The sequence below is a fragment of the Bos grunniens genome, chromosome 28 (assembly GCF_055505025.1).
Source record: "Bos grunniens cultivar Pamir isolate PY7600 chromosome 28, Bosgru_T2T1.0, whole genome shotgun sequence".
Classification (NCBI taxonomy): Eukaryota; Metazoa; Chordata; class Mammalia; order Artiodactyla; family Bovidae; genus Bos; species Bos grunniens.
This window is the reverse complement of record NC_141192.1, coordinates 38,666,557-38,692,606: the sequence shown is the minus strand read 5'-3', so window position 1 is coordinate 38,692,606 and position 26,050 is coordinate 38,666,557. Positions and strand designations below refer to the sequence as shown.

General features: G+C 44.9%; 1 non-coding gene across 1 annotated transcript; it reads left to right on the top strand.

Annotated features, from left to right (window-relative positions):
* The first annotated feature begins 16,677 nt into the window (after window positions 1–16,677).
* Window positions 16,678–16,800, top strand: LOC147343165 (small nucleolar RNA SNORA40). Its single transcript, XR_015157244.1, has one exon. It is a non-coding gene; the product is annotated as a small nucleolar RNA SNORA40 (small nucleolar RNA).
* The last annotated feature ends 9,250 nt before the right edge of the window (window positions 16,801–26,050 follow it).

The following is a 26,050-nucleotide window of genomic DNA, read 5'->3' as shown; positions in this document are numbered from 1 at the left end:
CTCGGGGGAGGGACTGAACCATATATTTCTTGTTTCCGGAGCTCTGGGCTCCACACTCTGTATCCAGGGACCACGCAATGGATGTTATTGATGGGCTGACTCAGGCCCTGTCTGCCCACATGAGCCATTTTGAGCAGCTTTGACTGAAATTCGAACAGAGTCAGTTAAAGCCGAATAAGCGGTCTGGTCGATTCCCTCCTCCCTCCCCACCCCTGCTCCAAGTGCAGCCAGGAGATGTGGGTCTGCCTCCTATCGGATCTCTCCGTCATGAAGGAAGACAAGGCTGCAAACACCCCAGATCCTCCCAGAAAAGCAGCTGGCACTCTCCCTGCCACTGGAACCTGTCCGATGGATCCTGATTCTCCAAAGTGACCTGGCTCAAGGCTTGTGATGGCCATCTTCCCACCATTCTTGCCATCTCCACCTGACACATAGCCCTGCACATCTGCTCCTTGCCCAGCAGAAAGGAACAGATCCAACCTAGCTCTGTGACCCTTCCCTGTCCTTCTGGGAAGTGACAGGGAGGAAGGTGATTCTTAAAATTAAAAAAAAAAAGAAGTCTGTGATTACCCAAAAATGTATCCACTTGGTCCTTTAAAGAATGCTTGAACAAAGTTCAGATTTCATCAGGAAATTAAATTGGCTACAAAACAGGTCTAAGTATGTTCACTGGGTCAGACTGAAACCATGTAACTCAGACTGGAACTTGAACCCATGGGCTTTTTATTGGGATCACCTCTGGTCTTGGGACTTAATAAAGCTCAGGTTCTTGATGTCTCATTGCAGAAAGAATTCAGTGAGAGACAAGAGTGATGGGTAAGCAGTGAATTTATTCAGAGAAAAACATACTCCACAGACAGAGTATGGGCCATCTCAGAAGGCGAGAGGCCCTGAACTATGTGGTGCTTAGTTTTTACGGAATGGGTAATTTCATAGGCTAATGAGTGGGAGGAGTATTCGAACTATTGGGGGGAAGGGGCGGAGATTTCCAGTAATTGGGCCACTACCCATTTTTTGGTCCTTGATGGTCAGTCCTGGGACTGTCTGCTGCTGGTGGGGGTGTCACTTAGCTTACACTAATGTATTACAATGAACATAGGATGAGGCTCAAGGTCTAGTGATTCATCTGCCCTCTCGGACTGTTTGGTTATAATCAGTTTGTGTCATGCCCTTGAGTTATGTCATTCTTCTAAAGGTTGTGCCCTGTCCCCTTCTGTCCAGTTTTAGGAACTTTAAATCCCAAAACCCTATTTTTCAGAGTTTAAAAGAAAAGAGAATATTAATAGGAAAGAGGAAATAAAATACACAAACGCATTTGCTTGGGAGCACATTAAGTGTCTCTGATACAAACTGGTCATATTGGTTGAATCTTGGAAGAGGAACGTGTGTCTGGAGACAGGAGTGGGAGGGAGACTTTTCCCAATAAAGCTCTGGAATATTTTCAATCCTGCTAACATGACTTACATAACTTATTTAAGAAGCAGAGATACAATATTTTTTTAAAGCAAAACAAGAAAAGCAGAGAGATAGAGACATGAATTTATCCAAGCTCTGAACCACATCAACAAACGATTTCGATAGAAAACAAGCCATCACAATGAGGACCCCATCATACTCAGATGTCAGGGAGCATGTTCAAATAACTTTCTCTACAGAGATCGACTCTTTAAGACATGCTGGGTGCTTTCATCGTGTTCCATTGGGCACAGAGAAGAATGGATGGATGGCTAATCTTACAGGAAGGAAAAGTGGTGAAGGTGGGTGGGTTGACCCCAATTTTTGCTTGTGACCTAAAAGAATTCAGAGGAAACAGAGAGGAAGCAGGGGCAAGGGGCCGAACAATCTCTCCCCAGTTGGCATCCCCAAGTCCGCCTTTGAACAGTCCCATCTTAGGCCATTGCTTTGGGCTCGGTATGGAAGCCAGGAAGAGAATTTAGAAACAAGGAAGGGAAGAAAAAGATCAAGATGAGAGGCAAGAGCAGGCAATCGAGGACATCGGTAAAGGGTGAGGACTCAGCAGTGGGAGGTGGGGAGGGTTCCCCTTCACCTCAATCTGCCTGACCCCACCTGAAGTCAAAGTGAGCTTGTAAAAGCCTGCAGGCCAATTCCTTAGCCTTCTAAGAAGAGCCTCTCCTGCAGCAAAGGTCAGATGCAATGGCTGGTTCCCAGCCATCCCTGGGGCCTCCACATACTTCCAGTTCTCAGGCAGCTCCTTCTACTCCCAGGTGAGGGCGTGCCACCTGCAGAGAGGGAAAAGAACTCTGCATGGGGGCAGGAACATTCCAGTCAAAGCAAGTCTCCTCTTCCCTTTTTCTAAGAACTGTCAGCTTCAAGGTGGCATCAGGGGCTGCTTTCCATTTACAGATAAAAAGAGAAGGGAGAGAGGAGAGAGAGAGAAGCACAGATGTGAATTACTGGGTACTGCTGAGTGGCTCCCCTACTGAGCCTGTTGCTATGGCAACATACTCTGGTTGTGGACCACTTTGGGGAGGGTTGGGTGCAAAGAATTGCAGAGAAGCATCGTGGAAACAGCAGTGTGAGTTTGGGCCTAGGCTTTCTGTATTTCTGGAATCATTCTTAGTATAGATGCATTTTTTTTTCTTTTACCCCTGCATATTCAGCAGTCGTGAAGCATTTCCAAAACTCTCACACTTTCCAAAATGGAAGGCATATTCCTGTCTTCTTTTCCACACTTACACCTTTCCATCATTCAGAGTGTCTCTCTAGGCCTGTCTCCTCTAAGTAAAGCAAGAGGATGTTGGATGTCTCTTCCAAACACGCTTTATTATACTTGCCTATACAAGATTGCTGTATTTAACTTTGCATCTATGAGATGAACTTACAAGGTCCGTCATGATTATACCCTGAGCATCATCTTTGTTCTACACCTCATCCCATGGTGACTGTTCCAGGGTGGGATGCATTGTGAGAAGGCCAAGCTCTGTCTTTGCAATGTCAAGAACCTGGTCAAGTTTATTGCGGGGGGTGGTGGTGAAGGAAAGCAACTTAATTGCCCTCATAGATCTTAGACATGAAGAGGCCTAAGTCACAGTCTGGTCATCCAATCTATTACGTGGTGGTCAAATTTCTTTTTGAACACCTATAGGACAGTTACCTCATCCCCTTCAGACAAGGCCTCTGCAATTACTTAGCAGTTTTCTTCTGAAACATGCTCAGAGTATTGGTTTTCTCTCAGAGCTGCAGTCTAACTGGTATGGGTTGGAGTTCAATGCAACCAAGCAAATGATTGCCATGGCAGTTACATTCCTTCTCACCACCTCCCTCTTACTAAACAGAGCGACAGCAGGGCTGAGCAAGGGCGAGGCATGGCAGGTGCCAAACACCATGCACCCAGTCCTGAGCTTATGACCCTACTTGGGATGGGGGAGCTTACATAGACTATTCCCTGAGGTTACAGCCGTGTTACAGCAGGTACTGGCATAAACAGCAGTAATAACAATACCATAACTACCATTTATGAAGTGTTTATACATATCAGGTCTTATCAGAGATGCTTTATAGTTATGATTTTATGTAACTGGCTAGAAAGTAGCAGGATGTCAGTCTTGGCTCACCTGGTTTCAAACCCATGCTCTTTTCAACACTGTTCACCAAGCCCCTGAGTCATCAATGCAATTGACAAATATTTATTGAGGACCTACCATGACAGGCACTGCTCCCAGTGGTCAGGAGAGATCAGCAAATAAAACTGAGATCCTGGACCCCGAGGGAGATGAGGGAGAGTGCAATGGAAACAAGAAATCCCAAAGAACAAAAATTAAAACCCAAGTGTGAAAAGAAGGACCAGAGATGCTGGGACAGGGCAGGGTGGGGCGGATGACACAGGTGAGTTCAGTAGAGATCAGAGTGGGCCCACCAGAAGGGGAGGTCAGAGGCAGCGCTCAGTGAAGGGCTCTCCTGGGACTAGGTGGGAGCGAGTTCTGGCTAGATAGACCAGGGAGGGCAGAGGACCTCCAGTGGGGTGTTTCTGACTTGTTGCGGGAACATCAAGGAGGCGGGGGTGGTTAAAGCAAAGTGAGTGAAGGCAGAGACATGGTTTGGGACAGAGTGGAGGTGGATGTGATGAGGTCAGCTACTCCATGTATGAGCCGCAACCTCTGCAAGATTCTGAGCAGGTGTCTCACCACCCACCTTTTATTTTCCAAGGGTCCCTCTGGGGCTGTGTTGATGTAGAGGGGGAGAGGGTGGCGCTGCCAGATAACAGCAGTGGAGGGAATGAGGAGGGGCTGGATTCTCGATGTATTTTCAGGAAATATATTTTCAAGGGTTTCCTGACAGTTCAAAAGCAGGGTATCAGGGAAAGAGGGAAGTCAAGGATGGCTCGGAAGTTAGGGGCCTGAACAGCTGGAGGGAAATAGTCTCTACTCATCACGACCCCTGTCTCCCACCCAGCTGAGATGAGGAGGCTATGGGTGGGGTGGGGTGGGTATAGGCAGAGGGGAGCCTGGCTGTGAGGGTAAGGAGCCGGGTTCAGGCATATTGAGTTTAGGGCATCTGTTAGCCCCACAGAGATGTCAAGAAGGCCTTTGTATGTATTTTGAACGTGGAAAGTATTTTCGGACATCCATAAAAAAGTATGACTTTCAAGATTTTAGATGCGGGACCTCCCTGGAAGTCCAGTGGTCAAGACTCCACCTTCCAACACAAGGGGTGAAGGTTCGATCCCTGGTGGAAGAGCTAAAATCCCACATGCCTCACAGCCAAAAACCAGAACGTAGAGCAAAAAATGTAAGAAATTCAATAAAGATTTAAAATTCTTCTGTGTACCAACCATCTTATATTAAAAAAATTAAGATTTTAGGGGTAAGCTTTAATCATCACGGGAACGAAAACAGGTATCAAACTCCTTGTTTCCCAGAAGGCTCCTCGTGGATGAAGTCTCATAGTAATTGGTACAACAGAAATTACGGACCCGGATGGGCAAGGAAAAAGGAGGGAAGTAAACCAGAAGCATGCGAGGAAGCTGGTCTGGGGTGAGTAATTTTTGTTCCAGAGAATCACAAGCTGGCCAGATGCGTTCAAAGAAACCTTGTGTCTGAGGAATCCAGTGAACTGAAGACAAGTACTTTATCTGAGTGGGCTTCCCTGGGGGCTCAGACGGCAAAGAATCTGCCTGCAGTATGGGAGACTCGGATTCAATCCCTAGGTCAGGACGATCCCCTGGAATAGGAAATGGCAACCCACTCCAGTACTCTTGCCTGGAGAATCCCACGGACAGAGGAGCCTAACAGGATACAGTCCATGGGGTCACAAAGGGTTGGACACGACTGAGAGACTAACACTTTATCTGAAGGAATAATCCAAGTCTTATGTACAGATCTGGAAGTGAAAAGCCTGATTAACTTCACATCAGGTTAACGAAACTCTTGGAAACCAACAACCAGAACTTCACCAGAGGGCCCAGAGGTGGGCCCTTCTTGCCCTGGATTCAGCAGGAAGGAGCAGCAGACTTCTTGTTCTTCTGTCTGCCTCCATGCCAAATTTACATTCAAGTGTTCCCAAACTCCTTGGCTCATTACTACAAGTCTCAGAAAAAGGACAGGGCTGTTGGGCTATGGCTGGGGCTCCCTTTTTAGGTCACTGCCTTTCCTCCTGGTGCTTCCCACGTGACACTAATGATAAAGAACCCACCTGCCAACGCAGGAGACATAAGAGACTCGGGTTCGAACCCTGGGTCAGGAAGATCCCCTGGAGGAGGGCATGACAACCCACTCCAGTATTCTTGCCTGGAGAATCCCATGGACAGAGGAGCCTAGTGGGCTGCAGTCATGGAGTCACAAAGAGTCAAGCATGACAGAAACGACTTAGCACATACGCACACAGGCCTTTCCTCCTGGAAACTGAACTGCTCTATGTGGCTTTTGATATTTCTACTTTTTGATGCATGGAAATAAATCTTATCAATTCAGATCTTGGAAAATCACCAGCCAGGGCTGTGAAGTTTCAGGTATAAAATAATCATGGAGACGTTGAGAAGTCGCTCCCTCGAAGTCTGAGCAAAGTTCATGTAGTTCATATAAAATGCCCAGAGGAGTCCTTCTTGGCGAGGCAGAGCTGAGACTTTAACATGACAAGGTAGATTTTTCAGTCTTGCTGGAGAAAACTGGGTGCCTTGCCATGGAACCCACTGCAGACGTGTGCTCGTGTTTCTGTGTCTTGGGCTCTGGGTTCTATATATAAATCCTCTCTTCATCATCACCAGCAGAGTTTATGATTAGAGCTGGGATCTGTGTGCATTGAGTTAAACAAAGACTGTCCGGGCCCTCATGGGCACGGGCTGGAGTTCTTGGATGAAGAGCCAGGGAAGTGCCTCTGTGACGTCATCTTGGCCCTCTCACACATCATCCTGGTGTTCCATGTGCCTCTGGGTGACAGCCTCCATCACCAGAAGCCTGATTAGAACAGGGAAGTGGGTTTGTAGGCTCCTAGGAGAAGGCAATGGCACCCCACTCCAGTACTCTTGCCTGGAAAATCCCATGGACGGAGGAGCCTGGTAGGCTGCAGTCCATGGGGTCGCTGGGAGTCAGACACAATTGAGCGACTTCACTTTCACTTTTCACTTTCATGCATTGGAGAAGGAAATGGCAACCCACTCCAGTGTTCTTGCCTGGAGAATCCCAGGGACGGGGGAGCCTGGTGGGCTGCCGTCTATGGGGTCGCACAGAGTTGGCCACGACTGAAGTGACTTAGCAGCAGCAGCAAAGAACCAAGGGCTCTACCTACAGAGAGTGATGGGCCTCTGACCACACACAAACACACACACACCATTCTACTTGAGTATCAAATGTCCACTGGCATTACTTACATTACTACTGTATCTGGAAACCTATCAAAACCATTCCGTGTGATAAACATTAACTACTATGCTTCATGTACTACAGTGATAACTATCCATTTGTATATCGCTTTCCTCATCAGACTGTGTGTCCCTTAATGACAAGGATGGGGGCCTTTCAACTTTATATCCACAGTCGGAAGTCCTCAGTGCAGTACACAGTGAGTGCCTGATAAATACTGATCAAATGAATGGGGAAACTGAGGCACAGGTCTTGAGACCCAAGTCTGAATATAAGCTCAGGATTTTCCTTTGCAGACGAGTGCTTTTGCCAGAGGGTGGAGGAAAGCTTGAGCTCCAAGCTCTGCAGGATCCACAGAGAATTTTTTCTAAGCTTATTTCTAAGAAGGGGCCAAGGAGCTGTGTGTCTTTTTCCACTGGAGCCAGACGTTTATGCCTCTGCCCTGTGGATGTGGTCCATCCACCACAGGGAGTGCAGCATCCCTGCGGTCTGTTCAGAGCATCACAGTCACGGCTGCTCCCCCACCCCCACTCCCCGAGCTGCAGGAGAAACGTCCGACAGGAGACGAGAGGCTGCCACACTGGCAGACTGTTCTACTCCTCCTGCCAAGGGTCATGCCTTGAAAATATCTCTAATTTTGTTTTCATAGCTTGTTAACCTTTTCCTTCCCAAAACAATGCCCGTGTTTGTTTTGGCTCCTTTCACGGACGGAGGACGGGTCTGAGTTGGATGCACAAAAGCATTTTTTCCCTTAATCTCATTACAAGAGCTCCTCACTCTTGAATTCTTCCCAGGGCTTGCTTGCTGTGAAGTGATTTCCTCTTGGAATTGGTTTTTCTGTTTGTGAAGCTGGGCGAGCAAGTATGTTTGGTTTTGTAGGGAAACAGGGAGAGACAGCAAAGACAAAAGCGAAGAAAGCAAAACCCAGCAATCCAGTGATATGCTGGGGAGTTCTCATATTAATGGGACCCAGCCTAAAATCTCTGCCACTCGAAGCAGTGTACTCAAATTCTAATGTGTGTGAGGGTACCACGCTGAGGTCATCTTTCTCCGTGTCGTCTCTTATCTATGTGAAATTTATAAAATGTGTGATGAAATGGGCCAGTGTTTTCAGACCGATGTTTCTCCTGTGTTCAGAGTATCTTATTTCATCCTTGCATGTGCTCCTTCTGCTGGCGTGGCCACCCTGGCTTGGTTCTCACAAGCAAGTGACATTCTTGACCTGTTCCTTCTGAGCATGGTGGACAAGGCACCTCGATTTTTTCTTCTTATGATTTAATGTTCATCATCATGTCTTGAAGGAGTTTTCAGTTTAACCAGTGTGTCGTTCATTTTTCTAGCCTTCACCAAAGTCTTCCTTTTCCTTTGGAACTGTTTGGTAGATTATCTCTGCAAATACGAAACTGAAACAAGGGGCAGAGGATTCTGGAAGATGAACGGTGGAGCTGGGGGAAGCTGACAAAGAATACCACTGCCAGACTGCCCGCCATGGCCTGCACCTTTCCAGTGACCGAGGAACAGGGCCAGGTGCATTTTGCCTACTGTATATTATATGAACTATTGTGTACGGGATGAATTGTATATTGTATGTAGATTGCATACACACTATTGCATAGATTGGGAAACATGCCTTCCCCCTTTTCAGGCCCACGTTATTCTTTACAAGTTAAATAGAGAACAGTGTGCCCACCCTGCAAGAGGCAGTGTGGGCCAGTGGATAGAGGAGGTATTCTTGGCAGCCTTTCTGAGACCCTTTCTCTTATTAGCAAGCTACTTCCTGTCAGCTATAAGAGGTGCATGGGGTACCAGACAGCATCCTTTTTTCCTCCCTTAAGCATTAATTTGGACATGAGCTGAAAGAAAGGAGAGACGCAACACAGTCCCCACAGTGAGAGCTTAGAATCCAGTGAAACTTACAAACAGAAAAGAACGTGTAAGCCAGTTCTTGACAGCATCTCCCGAGCACTCACACGTCCTCTCCTGCTCCTTATTATATTTTCACGCAGAAGCGTGTGTGGGTGAGAGAAGGATTCCGGGAGTCTACAAGTCCTGGTCCTCCAGTGCTTTTCAATCACCATTCATCTCGGTGGCTCTCAGCCCCCGAGCCCATTTGCTGAAGACGAGTGACTCATTCTCTCTCAAACAGTGGTGCTGACAGTTAATTGAATTCCAAAGCTAACGTTCCTTCCTACCTACGGCAACTCTTCACAGCTCAGAGCTCCAGAGTGCTCTAAGCCAGGGGGAGAGAGAGGTGCCTTTCTCATGTGATTGAAAGGTCGTGTTTACGGGTAAGATTCCATTTCTCTCTGACACTCAGGCTTAGATGCAAACTTGGTCCAGGAGAAAATGGACTAGACAGTAATTAGGGTTGAAGTTTGTTGTTAGCATCTTCCTACAAGGCAGAGGGCGATGGCAGACCAGCGTCTTTGCCCTCCTTGCCTAAACGGTGTAATTGGCAAGCAGCTGGTCCCTCTTTTAATAATCCTTCATCTTCCCAGCAGTGACCAAGGGTGGTCGCTATTTACTAGCTGCCGGGCTGCTGTTTAGAAGGAGGGAAATTAATGCAGAGGACATCACTGAGGAAAGATTTACTTCCAGAGTCCCTTTGCAGCTTGTGTACATTTCAAGAGGAGGGTGATGATACCCAGTGGGGAAGATGATTGTTTCCACTGGGGGCATCCATTCCACTGGGTGGTTGGGTTGATTGGCCTGAAGGGTGTCATGGATTAACATGGAAACAGACAGTTATATATGCAGGGAGAAGGAGATGATTTGTTCATGTGACTTAGCAGACTGTCTTAGTGATCACGTGCACAAAAACCCTGGAGAAGGAAATGGCAGCCCACTCCAGTACTCTTGCCTAGGAAATCCCACGGGTAGAGGAGCCTGGTGGGCTACAGTCCATGGGGTCACAAAGAGTCAAATACGACTGAGCATGCACACAGGCACACAAAAGCAAACCAACTGTTTTGGGAGCTTCCAAATTAGGCCGTGGAGTCTGGAAAGCCATCCCCAACACCACCCTTACCTCTTCAACAAGCCCTGTTTATGGTGATGGTTTCTCGTGGTTGATCACTGACTCTGTCTCTCTGGTTCTTGGTTGTTTGGGATTTACCTGAGGCAAAATGACAACCCAGGTGAACTCCTCTCGTCCATCCCCTCTTGAATTCCTCTTTGTTCTCAGCCAGGACTGGGTCACAATACACAGCCTGCTGGGGCCTGTCTGCGCAGGACCTAGCTGAGGTTATGAACATCAGGCAGCAGAGGGAAGCTTTAGGCTGGGGTAGTGAGTGGGCAACCCAGACCTGCAAACCCCACACCCTTGCAGAAACTGTTTGAGTCCCTCCCAGTTTTTAATGCAGAGAACTCACTTTCTGACTACGGCCCTAAGGATCAGAGAACCGTCTACACTGGCAGAAAGATTGGTGAGCTACCCCTTCAACTGCCTCTTGTTACAAAAGAAACATCTGACACTCTCGTGTTCACAATAGAAAGTCTGAATCAGATCTCTATCCTGACTTGTACCAAGTCTCTCAGACCACCCATATCACAACAGTGTATTAGGGGTGGGGAGGGAGGGAGTTTTAGGTCAACTGATTTGGTTTGAATACACTGATCTTCAAGACCCTTCTGTCCAAGAGAATCCTACCTCCTCATTTTCCAATAACTGGTTGTAGAAAGTCATTCAAGAGATGCTGATTTGAGTCCTGGCTAATTTAGCTAAAGTTCTTTTGGAGTTCCTTTTGTCTTTTCATAGTTGATTTACAATGTTGTGTTAGTTTCCCATATACAGCAAAGTGATTCAGATACATATATATATATAGATAGATAGATAGATAGATATCCAGTTCCTTCTGCTGGGGGTTCCAAGCTTGGTCTCTGGCAAAGTGCCTTGAACCTTTGGAATCTGACAGTCTTTGCTTGGGCTTCCCTGGTGGCTCAGTGGTAAAGAATCCACCTGCCAATCCAGGAGACTTGGGTTCAACCCCTGGGTCAGGAAGACCCCTGGAGAAGGAAATGGCTACCTACTCCAGTATTCTTGCCTGGGGAATTCCATGGACAGAGGACCTGATGGGCTGCAGTCCATAGGATCGCAAAAGAGTTGGACATGACTTAGCAACTAAACAACTACACACACACACACACACACACACACACACACACTCACACACACATATTCCATGGACAGAGGAGCCTGGCAGGCTATAGTCCATGGGGTTGCAAAGAGTCAGCCACAATTGAGTGACTGAGCATATATATATATATATATATATATATATCCTTTTTCATATTCTTTTCCATTATGTGGAGACAGTCTTAACTCTTTTGGGTCTTGATTTCTTCCCCTGAAAAATCTAGAACAGTGATAACAGTAATAATAGTAATTAACACCTCACTTGATGAGTCATCAGGATTACCATGAGGGTCTAGTGAATAATGAATATGAAATTATTTGAAAAGTATAAAGTTCTCAAAGTGTCATGTAGTGTTTGTTATTGATAATAATAATTTCACTGTATTCTCATCCCTTAAGAACAGCCAGCCAAACTCTATATCTCTTTTGTTGTTATTTGACTTCTAAGTCATGTCCAACTCTTGCAATCCCATGGATTGTAGCCCACCAGGCTCCCCTGTCGATGGAATTCCACAGGCAAGAATATTGCAGTTGGGTAGCCATTTGCTTCTCTAGGGGATCTTCCTGACTCAGGAATCAAACCCACGTCTCCTGCGTCTTCTGCTTGGCAGGCAGAGTCTTTACCACTGAGCTACCAGTGAAGTCCATCTATTTCTCTTTCACCAAAAAAAACCTTTATGCTTTGGGCTGTTTGCTTCTCCCAGACACTGACCACCTGCTTCTGGGGTTGGATTGTGACCCTGATATTCACCTTTCTTGTGAACTAGTCAATTTCTTGCCCCCCTTTTGTTTCTGTTGTTCCCTTTAACATTAATGTAATCATGTAGAGATGGTGGTAGTTTTGCCATGCAGAATATAGATGCTGAATTGTTGTAAGAGCATCCCCATCATCACAGAAGTGTTTGATGGGGATGTGTTGTGTGTTTGAACTTGCTCATGGATTTCCGAGCTCAACATTCAAGACTGTCTGTGGTCCCAACCTATTCCACCTTCCCAGCCCCTAGACATGTTCCTTCTGTCACGGGAAATATCTTTCCTTTTCTCCTCCTGCCTTTCCAGCTCTGCCTGTGTTGGATCCTCTACTTCTGGTCTATTGTGGCATCCCCATGTTCAATCTCCTGGGGCCTGGGCATCTCCTCCTCTTCCTTGAGGGTTGCCCTGAGCTTCTCAGCAAAAGGCAGTTCTTTGCTCTCAGAGTTTCCACAACTCTGCTGAATGTCTTTCATATCACCTTTCACATTCTGCCCTATGTCTTAGATCTTCATCAGTATGTCTTCTGCTTTCTCTGAAATAAATATTAATACTTGCTGAATGAAGGGATTAATGTGTTGCCTTGGAATAACTGATGATTTCTATTTGTAGCTGCCTCCATAATTAGGTTACAAGGTCTTAACAGGCAGGGACCACATCTTATCCACAAATATAATTCAATTAACCAACATGTTGAGGGAGCCAGTCTGACCTGGCCTCAGATGAGGTGCTTTCAGAGTAGGGACAGGGTATATGAAACACATGTCTGCCCTTAAACTCACAATCTAGTTGGAAAGACAAGACCAAAAAATGCACAGAACAAGCAACCCAAATGTCCACCAATAGGGGACATATAAGGGATAAAAAAGAGAAATTATTGTATCTATGTGTCATAGAAATTAACCAACTACTGGTACACTCAGTATTGCTGCTGCTGCTGCTGCTGCTAAGTCGCTTCAGTTGTGTCCAACTCTGTGCGACCCCATAGACGGCAGCCCACCAGGCTCCCATGTCCCTGGGATTCTCCAGGCAAGAACACTGGAGTGAGTTGCCATTTCCTTCTCCAATGCATGAAAGTGAAAAGGGAAAGTGAAGTCGCTCAGTCACGTCCGACTCTTCGCGACCCCATGGACTGCAGCCCACCAGGCTCCTCCGTCCATGGGATTTTCCAGGCCAGAGTACTGGAGTGGGGTGCCATTGCCTTCTCCGATACTCAGTATTAATGAATATCAAAAAAGTTATGTTGAGCAAAAGAAGCTCCCAAACTGATCTACCGTTTGATTCTGTTCAAAACAGATTCAAAAAAGGAGAAAAACTAAGTTATGATGTTAGAAATCAGATCAGTGGTTGGTGGGGCTGAGTGGGTGATAGGTGGTGGTGAAGGAAGAGGGGCACGTGAGAACTCTGTAGCAGTGGGACTTTTATCTTGGGGTGATGGTGACGTGTATACATTGTCATCAAACTGCATACACTTCAGTTCTATGCATCTCATTGTATGTAAATTATATAATCAAGTCAACTTTAAACAGTATTTTTTGAATCGTTCTTTTTTTAATTTTTATTTTTATTGACGTCTAATGGATTTACAATGTTTTATTAGCTTCTGCTATACAACAAAGTGGTTCAGTTATACATGTATTCTTTTCCACTGTCATTTAGCATGGGATATTGAAAACAGTTCCCTCTACTATTCAGCAGGACCTTGTCATTTTATATACAGTATTTTGTATCTTCTAATCCCTCCCCCAAATTTTGTCTTTGGTAACTGTAAGCTTCTTTTCTATGTCTGTGAGTCTGTTTCTGTTTTGATAATAAGTTCATTTGTATCATATTTTAGGTTCCACATATAAGTGACGTCATATAATACTTGTCTTTCTCTATCTGACTTAATTACTCTAGATCCATCCATGTTGCTGCAAAGGGCATGATTTCATTCTTTTTGTGGCTGAGTAGTATTCCATGGTATACACCACTAAATAGTACTTTAATGTAAAAAGTCTGTTCAAGACAACAATTGAAGAGATACAGCAAGCAAGTCAGGATTAAGAATAAAGCTTAATTCTATGACTTCCCTGATGGCTCAGATGGTAAAGCGTCTGCCTACAATGCGGGAGACCCAGCTTCAATCCCTGGGTGGGGAAGATCTCCTGGAGAAGCAAATGACAACCCACTCCAGTGTTCTTGCCTGGAAAATCCCATGGACGAAGGAGCATGGTAGGCCATAGTCAGTCCCTGTCGTCACAAAGAGTCGGACACGACTGACCGGCTTCGCTCTACAGACAGCAATTGTATTGAGGGTTGGGATGGGGAGATGGGGGTGCGCTCTCTGTGGTCTTTTTTGGGGTTCTTGGCCATGCCTTGAGTCATGTGGGGTCTTATTAATAGTTCTCTGACTAGGGATTAAACTCACATCCCCTGCATTGGAAGCACGGGGTCTTAACCACTGGACTATCAGAGACATCCCTTGATGGTCTTTAAAGCAGGGATTCATGTAGCACATTGAGGATGATAAAGGCGAGGAAGAGTGTGTGCCAGGTGGGAGCATCTTATGCTCCATCTGTGTTGACCTCAGCCGTTATCATAGACCTAGAACCCCAGAAAGCACTTAACAAGTCATTTTTTGCTAAAGAGATGAGCTCAGAAGAATGAGTTCTTTCACCCTCTGTCCTGAAATGTGGGCACACATCAGGCCAGGGTCACGCCCACATGGATTTGTGGGCACTTCATGTGCCCAAGCTGTTTGCCCAAGCTGTTCTCTCTGCCTGGTACCCCTCCCTCCCCTTTCTTCTCCAGGAAAATCCTATTCCTTTCCTAAGATTCAGCTCTTCTTGCTGAGAGGCTCCAGGCGGATTCTCTCTCTGGGTCAGGCTCTCATGGTGACTCAGTTCTTTGGTTCCCCTGATCCTCTTCCCTTGTACCCTGGCTAGCAGTCTCCGATGGGTCTGTGAATAATTCCTAACTAGGAGCTTGCCTAGTTAGGAAAAAACTTGCCTTTTTTTTTCTAATGTGCACGAGAGGCAGTGCCATGCATTCAGGGCTGACTAAGGGTTTCATTGTCACTCCCACTCCCGCTCCTTGGTGGGGTACTCAGCCCCTCCACCTGTCCACCTTTGCAGGCTGGCTGCACCCTGTACATTCCTGGCCCACAGGGAGCCCAGGAACCTGCAGGAGTGGTTTTCTCAAAGTTTCCTTGAGTGCCCAGCATCGAGTGCCCAGCACTACGAACCCGTGAGCCGTCTGTTGGCCTGCATGTCTGCAAACAGTAAACTGCAGCTAGTGAATTTCCACGTGGTAAATTCTCCTGTCAATCAGCACCACTGCCTGGTGGCAGGAGACCAGAAAAGGGGGGATCGTTCACAGAATCATAGGATAGCTGATGGTACATGTGTCTAAAATGGTCATCTCGTCCGACAGATGGAGAGACCGAATTTTAAAAGTGAAATGATCATCTCACTGTGAGGACCTTCAAGAGCCAACAGAGAAGCCAAAGAAACCCTTTCTGTCTTCCTCAAAACCCACAGGGTGGCGAGGGGAAAAAAAATAAATCAATCAAAGTCACCTGGAACAGAACCATCAGGAAGGAAAGACATGCTATTTTCAAGTTTCTAAAAGGATATTAGTAACAGTCAGGGGGGGAAGAAACCCACATGAAAACTACCCTTGATAAAGGCCTTTTGGAAGCAGATAAAGGTGTGTTTTGCTGCCTTGAGGTCTTGAGTCTTTCACTGTGCTTTGTCCAGCTGGGTTTGGAGATTGAGGTCTGCGAGTGTGATTGTGTATTTGTTCCAAGTGATACTGGAGTTGTTTGCTTTGAACAAAGTGACTTTGTTCCTTTGTTGGATGTGGCCAGCAGCAGAGCCGTTGCTTAGGAAAGGAAAACACACACACACACACCAGGAACTCGCTCAAAGTAAAAGGGGTTTTGTGGGTTATATGTTGGCACAAAGGCCAAGGCAGCTGAGCATGGCTATGGAGGCAGAGATCTGGCCGTCCCAGGGGCAGGGAGGGACAGCCTCGAAGGATTTCCTTTCCAGGGCCTCCCTGAGGCAGAGGCACTGGCCCTGGGCTCTTTCCAAGAAGTTGGTCAGGGCAGTTTATCAGAAGCCAGGAAAGAGTCTCATTTTACTGAAAGATCATTAGCAATTTGCTTCCCTCAGAAGATGGGACTTATTAGCTGTCTTCTGCAGGGCCAGGAGGCCGGAAGCCCAGAGTTCTGGCTGGTGTGAGCCACAGCTCTCTAAGTACACCTACTGTGTGCCAGGTTGTGTACCAAACCACGCTAAACACTGTCTGTGCATCCCTGTGTTAAAGCATCCAAGACCTCACAGGACAGGCTCAAGGCTGCACAGGAGTCAGCCCACAAGGCCCACTGTGTGCGTCCCCTCCCGACGTCAGCAACATCATGGCGCTAGCCTGAAGTTGGCCGTGATGCAGCGGTGCAGCCACTCTGGAGAACAGTGTGGAAGTTCTTTAAAAAAAAACTCAAAATAGAGCTACCATATGATCCCACAAGCCCCACTCCTGGGCATGTATCTGGAGAAAACCATAATTCGAAAAGATGCATGCCCCCCAGTGTTCATATCAGCGCTATTCACAATAGCCAGGACATGGAATCAACCTAAGTGTCCTTAGACAGACACAGGGATGGAAAAAGATGTACAGGGATTCTTGAACTGTGCTGATCGGGTGAGAAGGAGGAGCCACCAGCCCTCATCTGCATCTCCAGCCTCTCCCTCCTCTATCTTGGTCATCACTCTCGGATGGACAGTGGCTACCAAGGCTGGCTGCTAAGTTTCTATTACTTTTCTGCCAAGGAGGCCCCAGGTCTCAGGGGCCACCTCGGATATCCACAGCCCATGTGTGTGATATTTGCTTTCCACTCCAAAGTGGGCTCTACAAAACCCAGATTTGGGTCACAGAAAGAAATCATCACATTTCCAAAGAAGCCTGTGACCAATACTAAATGCCATTGACAGAAGTTGTGTCTGTTTTTAATTTGTGGACAAAGACTTACGGATAGGTGCAAAAATAAATCCTTTTTTGCAACCCAGAATTCATTGTTCAGTATGAGTTTTGATACAGATAAAAAGGAACAATTTACCTGAAACAGATTCAATAGAGAGGGTGTATTGATAAACATAAAGATTGCTTTCAGGACTATAGACCTGATCATTTCCTCCATATCTTAAGCTTTTAAATTATCAGCTATATTGTTTTAGGCTTCCCCAGTGGCTCAGCAGTAAAGAATTCACTTGTAATGCAGGAGAAGTGAGCAGGAGATGTGGATTTGACCACTGGGTCGGGAAGATGCCCTGGAGAGGGAAATGGCAACCCACTCCAGTATTCTTGCCACCGCATTATTCTTGCCTGGAAAATTCCACAGACAGAGGAATCTGGGGGCTACAATCCATGGGGTCACAAAAGAGTCGGACATGACCTGGGGACTAAACAATAGCAACATATTGTTTTAGTACTCTAATTTTAATGTTGACACAAAACAAAGATGGCTTCTGTTTTTTTAGGCTTTTGTCTTAAGAACGCAGTGTGTGGATTTTAAAAAGGTATTGGCAGGACTTCCTTGGTGATCTAGTGATTAAGAAGAGTTCACCTTGCAATGCAGGGGACCCAGGTTCAATCCCTGGTCAGGGAACTAAGATCCCACATGCCTCTGAGCAGCTAAGCCTGCACCCCACAACTAGAGAGTCCATGTGCCACAACGAAAGATGCCACATGCCACAACTAAGACCCCGTGCAGCCAGACAGAAAACAAATAAATAAAGGTACTGGTATACCCCCAGTGATCTGTACTGTTCTGGGGTGATTTGAACATGTGAGCATGATTTGAACTTAATACCTTTTTGGAAGGTGTCAAATTCAAAACTAGGCAGATCCATCTCCTGACCCAAAACATGGTCCTAAAGTAAACTGCTTGAGGAAATCGGATCCCAGAGACTATGGGTGGAAATTTTAAAGTGTGTCCATATTCCACTGGAGATCAGAGAAGTCTGGACGGACTGACATGACGGCTGTAGATTGAGCAACACATCTCTTTGAAAGAGCCGTCTCATCTTGAAGATTAGGACTTGAACTAAGGTGATTGACCGTGGAAAGAATCAGAACATGTGAAATTCTTAAAAATTTATGGACTGAAATACATTTGCCCGTGTTACACATAAGACAAAAAAACCTTTTCACTCTGTGCAGAAAAAAAAAAAAAAGCACCATTGAACACTTGAGCACATTTTGCCCTGACTTGTGTAAATCCCAGCAGTCACGGGCGCCATTATTAATGGCCTCTTTGTTGTGCATCAATAAACTTTACAAGATAATGGAGGAGTGATGGTGTTGGAGTTTTTCCCCTCTCTTCTTCTCTTTCTAAATCTTTCCTGGCTTTGTGGCATTGCTGCCTGGCACACTAGTAAATGATGTATGAGATGAAGTATGGCTTTCTTCCAGCCAAGCAATGGCTTTGCCACCATTGCTTCAGTATTTATTATTTGGAGTTATGTTTGGGCTGGTCAGAAAAGTCCATCAATGTTTGCTGCTGTTGTCTGAAGACCAAGAAGGAAGGGGAGGAAGAAGGAGAAAAGGAAGAAAGGTTTGTATAATAAGAAAAATAAACTTGGTCTGGTCTGTAATATCAAAGTATCCGTTGGACTGACTTCTCCCTAATATTTTAGGATTCTTTTAAGGAGAGAAAAGGTCTTCATCACCATTCTGCACCCTTTCCTGTGGGGTTCACCCCTTCCATCTGGGTCATGGTGGTCTCATCAGATGGTTTATTGCCTTTAGAGCAAACATATGTGGGCTTGGTTGTGTTCATTGCTTAGCAAAATATCACAAAAATGTGTGACTATCTGTCAACCTGTACAAACTGCATTTTTCCATAGACTTTTCCCATCAGTGATTTGCCCAGGTGATTCCTGCTGCCTTTAAATTGTTCAGATCTTCTTGTGCTTGTTGTTCATGACCACATAAGTAGCTTCTTATTAAGAGCTGACTCATTGGAAAAGACCCTGATGCTGGCAAAGATTGAAGCCAAAAGGAGAAGGGGCAGCAGAGGGTGAGATGGTTAGATAGCATCACTGACCCATGGACATGAGTTTAAGCAAACTCCAGGAGGTAGAGAAGGACAAGGAAGCCTGGTGTCCATGGGGTTGCAAAGAGTCAGACACAACTTAGCGACTGAACAACAAGTTCTCTAATTATCTACATATAAAAGTGACCCATTTTTATTTCCGTATAGAATGCTATTACTTGTTCCCAACCTATTTCTAGAAAGATGCTTGGCTCTACATCTGAGTTCAAACTCCAGCTTTGTTTCTTACTAGTTCTGTCACCTGAAAACCTGGACTTTATTTCCCTGTGCCTGAATTTCCCCTATGTGGAAGCATAAAATGTGTTTTCCAAAGTTTTTCATTTTTTGTATTACTTCAAATACAGGCACCGTCTTTCTCAACGCCCCATGCAGACTGTGGGCTTCATGATGTCAAGAATCATGTTGCAGTTGTAGTATCAGGCACAGTGTTGGGTGTTTGTTGATTGACAAGCTGTTTCTCCAGCTTTGAAACAGTGAAAACTATTTCCCAAATTCTTTTTTTTTTTTTTTTCTGTTGCTTTGGGTTTCAGCCAGTACATTCTTATAAGCCAAACGAGGACTTGAGTTATTAGAAGCAACACAAAATATGCTCCCAAGTTCAACAAGCAAAGGCAATAGATCTAAATGACAAGCTCCATGTATCCAAAGAACCACACATTCATCTTTCTGTGGGATCAATTCAGGGCAGATGCAATATCACTTTTCTTGTAAAACAAGTAGTGATTTTATGTTCCCAGTAATTCTATTTCTACATCTTGAATCAACGTGAGTTTTACCTGAGTTTATTAATAATAGCTACATTTATTGAGTGCCTACTAAGTAGGGATGTATTGATAAATAGGCTTTAGTTGAGGGGAAAAGCCCTTCTTTATAGAATCTATTGATTTTCATGAAGGAAATACTATAGTGGTCAGTTTCAAGCTTCCGACATGACATCAGTGGACACGTGATTAGTCCAATAGGAGCTGCCCACCCACCACCCCGACTATGGCTGGAGCTACAAGTACAGGATTAGCAATAATTTTCACAACAACCCTGCAAGAAAGATATTGTTCCCATGCTGTCAGTGAGGAAACAGGCTTGGAAAACACTTTGCCCCAAATCACATACATAGCTAGTCAGAGGTGACTTAAGGTTTAAACCAAGGTCTACATGACTCGCAAACTCAGTCTTCCCAGAACTTCACATTTTCTTGGCATAACACTGTGAACAAATGGGCGAATGCAGCGGCCCACTAGTCACAAATCCTGGAGAGACTGGACGAGCAGGATTCAGATTCTGTCCAGTGAAAGATTCAAGCCTGCCCGAGAACTCCTGACACAGCCTTGAGAGACGTGCACTTTCTCACAGCCGAGAAGGTGGTACTCATGTGATTAGCCAGGAAGTTGTCACCTCGATTAGTTCTGGCACATTCCCACGTGATATAATTAACCCAGATGTGTGGTACCTATCCAGGGTGTCTGGAGGGGAGAGTGTGGAAGGAGGTTCTCACAGAAGGGATCGAAAGGGACACCATCATGCCCACTCCTTCAACAGGTGCTGGTCAACAAAGTATGCTGGTTTTCAGTGATGCTGTGATGTGACCGGAAAGGGAATTTTCAGCATATCCCCAAAGGGGTTTCAAATGAGTTCTGCAGGTTCAGTTTCTTTCTTCTGGTAACTCTGGGTCTGCCAAGGCCTCCTTGTCTTTAAAACTTGGAATAGTACTGTTCATCTCTTCAGGAGAATTAATGAATTCAAAGCTGTAAAGGCTGTAAAACCTGCAGATGATAGCAAACATACAAATACACAATGTTTTTCTTTTCCTCCTGTGACTTGGTTCTCTGGATGTCACATCTTGCTATCAAAAGACCTAGATGTAACCAAAGCAAACAAAATAATTGCTTTCCGTACTTATTTCTGTTGTAAAAGGGTCCTATGTTATAAAACAATGATAATGACAAAAATAATAATACTTTGTGCCTGGGTAACACCTTTCTTCTGAGGAGCTCAAAGCACTTTACAGACACAGGAAAAAATTGTCAACAGACAATTTATACAGAAAAAAATCGACTTGTAAGAAGTTACTCTGTGGGGGATAATGGTTCTGTTATTTTCACAAATTGACTGACAAACACAATATCTATTTCTGGTCTAAGCCAGGAATAAAAGCGCCACGTAGGAGGAAGGCAAGAGGACTCAGAGTGAGCAAGGAGATCGAAAGGGCTACTCTTCTGGTTATTTACCTGAACGCAGTCTAGACAGAGTCTGGGACAATTCTGACCCCAAGTAACCCTGTAACTAAAGGCTGCTCATTGGCCTGGATGATAGTATGAAGGGATGGCTACCTGCTTACTAGACCTTCCATGGGGCTCCTCTCTGGCATCCAGATGCAGCTTGTTGAATTATCTTAGCAGATGTTGGAGGGTAAAGCTGGGAACCCGTCTCCAGAGCGCCTCTCCTAAATGAACTATAGGGCTGACTCTGCTTATTAAATACTCACACCACCTTCCAATTTCCCATGCCTTCCTTCTGAGTTAACCTTCCAATTCTCACCCACAATCCACGAGCCACAGACAACTAGCTACAGACCTCAGAGGGGACTTTGAAGTATCAGAAAGAGAAACTAAGTAAACAATCTCATTTACAATTGCATCAGAAGGAACAAATATCTAAGAACGTATTTAACCAAGGAGATGAAAGACCTGAACTCTGCTGCTGCTGCTGCGTCGCTTCAGTCATGTCCGACTCTGTGCGACCCCATGGACGGCAGCCCACCAGGCTCCCCCGTCCCTGGGATTCTCCAGGCAAGAACACTGGAGTGGGTTGCCATTTCCCTCTCCAGTGCATGAAAGTGAAAAGTGAAAGGGAAGTCGCTCAGTCGTGTCTGACTCTTAGCGATCCCATGGACTGCAGCCTACCAGGCTCCTCCGTCCATGGGATTTTCCAGGCAAAAGTACTGGAGTGGGGTGCCATCGAACTCTGATGTTGATGAAAGAAATCAAAGACAACACAAACAAGGGAGAAGATACCCCATATTAACAGATTCAGTTCAGTTCAGTCACTCCGTCATGTCCCACTCTTTGCGACCCCATGGACTGCAGCACACCAGGCTTCCCTGTCTATCATCAACTCCCAGAGCTTGCTCAAATTCATGTCCATTGACTTGGTGATGCCATCCAACCATCACATCCTCTGTTGTTCCCTTCTCCTACTGCCTTTAATCTTTCCCAGCATCAGGGTTTTTTCCAATGAGTCAATTCTTCACATCAGGTGGCCAAAGAATTGGAGCTTCAGCTTAAGCATCAGTCCTTCCAATGAATATTTAGGACTGATTTCATTTAGGATGGACTGGTTTTATCTCCTTGTAGTCCAAGGGACTCTCAAGAGTCTTCTCCAACACCACAGTTCAAAAGCATCAATTCTTCAGTGCTCAGCTTTCATTATGGTCCAATTCTCACATCCATACGTGACTGCTGGAAAAGACATAGCTTTGACCAGATGGACCTTTGTTGGCAAGGTAATGTCTCTGCTTTTTAATATGCTGTCTAGGTTGGTAGTAGTTTTTCTTCCAAGGAGCAAGTGTCTTTTAATTTCATGGCTGCAGTCACCATCTGCAGTGATTTTGGAGGACAAGAAAATAAAGTCTGTCAGTGTTTCCATTGATTCCCCATCTATTCGTCATGAAGTGATGGGGCCCGATGCCATGATCTTAGCTTTTTGAATGTTGGGTTTTAAGCCAGCTTTTTCACTCTCCTCTTTCATCAAGAGGCTCTTTAGTTCCTCTTCACTTTCTGCTATAAGAGTGGTGTCATCTGCATATCTGAAGTTGTTGATATTTCTCCCAGCAATCTTGATTCCAGCTTGTGCTTCATCTAGCCTGGCATTTCGCATGATGTACTGTCCATGTAAGTTAAATAAGGAGGGTGAAAATATACAGCCTTGACGTACTCCTTTTCCTATTTGGAACCAGTCTGTTGTTCCGTGTCTGTTGCTTCTTGACCTGTGTACAGATTTCTTAAGAGGCAGGTAAGGTGGTCTGGTATTCCCATCTCTTTAAGAATTTTCCACAGTTTGTTGTGATCCACACAGTCAAAGGCTTTGGCATAGTCAATAAAGCAGAAGTAGATGTTTTTCTGGAACTCTCTTGCTTTTTCAATGATCCAACAGACGTTGGAAATTTGATCTCTGGTTCCTCTGCTTTAGCTAAATCCAGCTTGAATATCTGGAAGCTCTCGGTTCATGTACTGTTGAAGCCTGGCTTGTAGAATTTTGAGCATTACTTTGCTAGCGTGTGAGATGAGTGCAATTGAGTGGTAGTTTGAGCATTCTTTGGCATTGCCTTTCTTTGGGATTGGAATGAAAACTGACACCTTTTCCAGTCCTGTGGCCACTGCTGAGTTTTCCAAATTTGCTGACATATTGAGTGCAGCAGTCTAACAGAATCATCTTTTAGGATTTTAAATAGCTCAACTGAAAGAATGAATATTGTTAAAATGACCATACTCTACAGATTCAGTGTAATCCCTAGTAAAGTAAGACTTGCGTTTTTTCACAGAATGAGAACAAATAATCCTAAAATTTGTATGGAACCACTTAAGATACTGATAGCCAAAACAATCTTGAGAGAGAAAAACAAAGCTGGAGGAATCACACTCCCAGATTTCAAAGTATAGCACAAAGCTATAGGTATCAAAACAGTATGTTACTGACCCAAAAAAGCAGACGCATAGGTTGATGGGACAGAATAGAAACCCCACTTATATGGTCAATTAACCTACAACAAAGGAGGCAAAAATATACAGTGGGGAAAAGACAGTCTCTTCAATAAATGGTAAGAAAAACTAGACACCAAATGTGAGAGAATAAAGCTAGACCACTTTCTTACACCATAAATAAAACAAACCCTATCTCTGGATAAAAGACTTGTAAAACCTGAAACCGTAAAACTCCTAGAACAAAATTTGAACAGTACACTCTTCAACATCAGTCTTAGCAATGTTTTTATTGGATCTGTCTCTTCAGGCAAGGGCAGCAAAAGCAAAACCAAACAGATGGGACTACTTCATAAAAGGCTTTTGCATGGTGAAAGAAACCAACAATAAATTGAGAAAGCAAACTACAGAATGGGAGAAGATATTTGCAAATGATATTTCTGCTTGCAATATTCAAAATAGATAAAGAATTGCTTCAACTAAATACAAAACATCTGATTTAAAAAGTGGGCAGAGGACCTGAGCAGACATTTGCCTAAAGGAGACATACAGATGGCTAACAAGAGCATGGAAAGATGCTCAACATCACTAATCATGAGGAAAATGCAAAATCAAAACCATGATGAGACATTGCCTCACATTTGACAAAACGGTTATCTCAAAATGACCAGAAAAAAGTACTGGTGAGGATGTGTGGAAAAGTGTGCACTCTTGTGCACTGGTATGCATGTTGTACGCTGTTGATGGGAATGTAAATTGGTGCAGCCACTATGGAAAACAGTATGGAGGGTCCTCAAAAAACTAAAAATAGAACTATCATACAATCCAGAATTTCTACTTGTAGGTATTTATCCAAAGAAAATGAAAACACTAACGGAAAAAGATTTTTGCATCCCAATGTTCATAGCAGCATTATCTACAATAGCCAAGATACAAAAGCAACCTAAGTGTCCATCCACAAATGAATAAATGAATGAACAGGGGAAGGGAGTGAGGTGATGAGCAAAATAGGTGAAGGGGATTAAGCGGTACAGATTCCAGTTATAAAATAAATAAATCCCAGGGATGTAATGTATAGCATCAGGAATATAGTCAATAGTCCTATAATAAACTTGTATGGTGACAGATGGTAACTAGACTTATAGTGGCAATCATTTCATAATATATATAAATTATCAAATCGGTATGTTGTCCACCAGTATGACGTAATATAATATTGTAAGTCAATTATGCTTCAAAAATAATTGAAATGTATCATATTTTACAAAAATAGTGCTGCCATGTGAAAGAAGTCTTTTTCACTATCAACGAAAATGAAGGCAGTGGACCCTAAAAATGCATGCAGCCCACTCAGAAACACTACCCTGGTGGTCCAGTGGCTGAGACTCGAAGCTCCCAGTGCAGGGGGTGTGGGTTCAGTCCCTGGTCAGGGAACAAGATCCCCATGCCACAGCTAAAGATCGAGCATGCTGCAACAAAATCCACACACAGCTAAAACTTGACACAGCCAAATAAATAAAATAAGAATAAATATTTAAAGAAAAAACAAAAAGTTGCTGGTTCTAGGTTAGGAATCCTTGTTCCGGGAAGGAGCCTACTGGGGCAGGAACATCAGGCCATGCATTTTTGGCCTGGAAAGTTTGTCTTCCTGCAAAGAGAGGCGTTAAAGACAAAATTAAGTAATGAAGGCTAAGGGCACCTAGAGAAGCCAAGCAAGGTACTTAGCTGAAATTTCTTTCTCTGTAGAGGAGAAATAAAAAGTCCTCAGATCCAACGGTGAACCCACGTATGTGTTGTGTGTGTATGTGCTCAGTCATGTCTGACTCTTTGTGTCCCCATGAATGGGGGTCCACCAGGGTCCTCTGTCCATGGAATTCTCCAGGCAAGAATAGTGGAGTTGGTTGCCATTTCCTATTCCAGGGCATCATTCCAACCCAGAGACCAAATCTGTGTCTCCTCTGTCTCCTGCATTGGCAGGGGGATTCTTTACCACTGAACCCACCTAGGAGATGCTGCCCCAGTTCAACCTCCCAGTCTCTCCAGCCCTCTATTGCAGAATCTTTTCTTTCTCCATGCTTCCCACGGGATTTTTCTGCCTCAGCTACTGGCTGCCCCATCACCTGAGTCCTCAAGTGTGCTATCCGGGTAGATGGGTCTTAGTGAGAGAAAGTCTGGGGGGATGGGAAGGGGAGTTTGATCCCTGATTCCTAACATCTCTTCCAGCTGCATGCACCACGCAGCTGTATGTATGAGAGAGAAAAGCAGGGTGAGGGCGTGTGTGTGTGCAGCAGCCAGAGTGGGCGAGGGGAGAGCTTTCATCACCAAGACCAAGAGTTCCTGTTTATAAACATTGGCTCACTGTTTAGAGATGTGAGGGGAATTAACCACAAAATTCGACCCACAACTTCAGGCCGTCTATTTTCACATCCGTCACACCACACATACTTTCTCTCTCCACCCGAAAGCCACCACGTAGAAAATAATTTCTTTCTATCGTAACTATAACCAAAAGGAAGAACGTACTAAGGGTTATAGAGGTGGGGAGGGTCATGCC